Below are 1,952 nucleotides of genomic sequence, written 5' to 3'. Positions count from 1 at the left end.
AAAATCAAGGTTTTAAAGACTGATGGCCAGCCTATCTAATGTTTGTTTGCTTCTATACACTTGCTCCTTCCAGTAGGCATTGCAAGTGATGTGTTCAAGTGTAGTCCTCTAGTCACATTTTTTAACCAGTACCATATGATTGTAGCATACTTCTAGTTTTAGTCATTTAACATCTTAATTTACCTAGAATGATGAAGTAGTTGCACTTGGAAGATGGGCTGAGCAAATGATGATTCATATGATTATTCTGATACATTTGATGTTCAAAATCGAGCTTTTTAAACCTGATACTCAGCCCATCACAAATCAGTCATCTGCTACTCTTGTTGTGCTGTAGTTTCTTATGATGATTTGAAAGTAAATAGAGTGTAACTATGTTATCCTGTTTTGGTAAAATAGGTACCAACACCTGGGATCGGTTTGAGATGCGGGTGCACAAGAGGGCGTTCAACCTTGTCAACCAGAAGGTATCCTGAACATTCTTAGATTGCTTTTGTCACCAAGCCACGCAGATCATCTAGTTAGATAGAATCCGCTATGCTAGGGTGATGAATGAACGAACAAACAATAATAGGAACATGGGCACCAGGTTTTAGAGGGCTTGTGATTTTGTGCTTGCAGCAAGCCCGCCTTGTAGGCTCGATGAGTTATCCTGTGTATTTTATCTTGCTAGACGAGTTATCCAGCAATACTAGTGCATAGTACAAAATTATCATAGATCCTGGCTGTAACCTGCTTTTGTGATTGTGACTTTGGCCCGCATGATTTTGTGGGGATTTGGTACCAGACTAGAGGTAGAGGCTTGACAATTTCTTGCTGTTTCAGTCAAGTGCTTTATAGATAGTTGTCTTATATGCATTTTCCATTCCTAATGGTGCTTTTTAATTTCCTTGCCAGGCCAAATAAAAGATGTTGTTCTCGGTGGAGTTGCACTTAAGGATGAGCACAGAGAGAAATTTAATCAAATCCAAAAGGTAGATTCTTTGTTCTTATCAGATGTTGGCAGATTCTATTTGTTGTGCATATGCCAAGTGTGGCTACCTGATTGTAAACATAACTGCAATACTATATATATGTTGACAGTCTGGTAAAAACAAACTTGTCGTGGCTAGGTTTATGGATCTTGAAAAAAAATCATCTATGCTTTCCTTACTCATACAAAATGCCCAGCTGTTGTTCTTGTTAATACAAGTGTGCATACCATCGGCACCTTCACCAAACTTAAAAGGCTCTATCAACATATTCCTCTTTACTGAAAACTCATTGTTCTTTTCTAAACTATTGCAAAAATCGAGCAGTGGTACTAATTATATAAATTTTATATTGTCTTGGTAGCTTCATTCGTGTCTGCCACTGATTGGTTTCTGCTTAACCCATGTGTAGAGGGAGTACTAAACAACAGGATTTCAATCACCTTGTATACACTAGCAGCTTGCTTACACAGTTGTCACTTGTGCTTGTGGTAGCCATTATGTGGCTGAATCATGTCTGTGTCTACTAATCATCAGTTAATAGTATTTGGCTTCTTTGTGATGGTCTGGGACTATTTTACGGTGATGTGGATATACTTTCTAGGGACAATTGCATTTTTACCCCTAGTTGGTTCCTACCCATGGGTTTTGCCCTTAATTTTCGAGCTTGCTCAGTTTTGCCCTTACTTTTTTCATCGAGGTCCCTCGAATAACCTTTGACTGTTTGACCAAAACTTTAAAAATTCATAACTAAATCATACGAACTCAGAAAAATGCAAATAAGATATGAAAATGTTCAGATAAACATTACCTTTATGGAATATCATTTGCATTCAGGACAAAAGCATCGTTTAAACTACCCGAGGTAATTAATGTTATTAACATTATTAAAAATAAATAGGTATAAACAATATTTTTTTCATGAATAAAAATTACATGCAAATGTAGGTGATATTTTCTAAACATCCTGATAACTTATTT

At 36.7% G+C, this 1,952-nt stretch overlaps 1 pseudogene; it reads left to right on the top strand.

The window, feature by feature from the left end:
* Positions 1 to 220: 220 nt before the first annotated feature.
* LOC123163317 (uncharacterized) lies at positions 221 to 294 on the top strand (annotated as a pseudogene).
* Positions 295 to 1,952: the final 1,658 nt, after the last annotated feature.

The sequence above is a fragment of the Triticum aestivum genome, chromosome 7B (genome assembly GCF_018294505.1).
Source record: "Triticum aestivum cultivar Chinese Spring chromosome 7B, IWGSC CS RefSeq v2.1, whole genome shotgun sequence".
In the NCBI taxonomy this organism is placed as follows: domain Eukaryota; kingdom Viridiplantae; phylum Streptophyta; class Magnoliopsida; order Poales; family Poaceae; genus Triticum; species Triticum aestivum.
The sequence above is the reverse complement of the archived record's forward strand: the minus strand, read 5'-3'. Positions and strand labels throughout refer to the sequence as shown.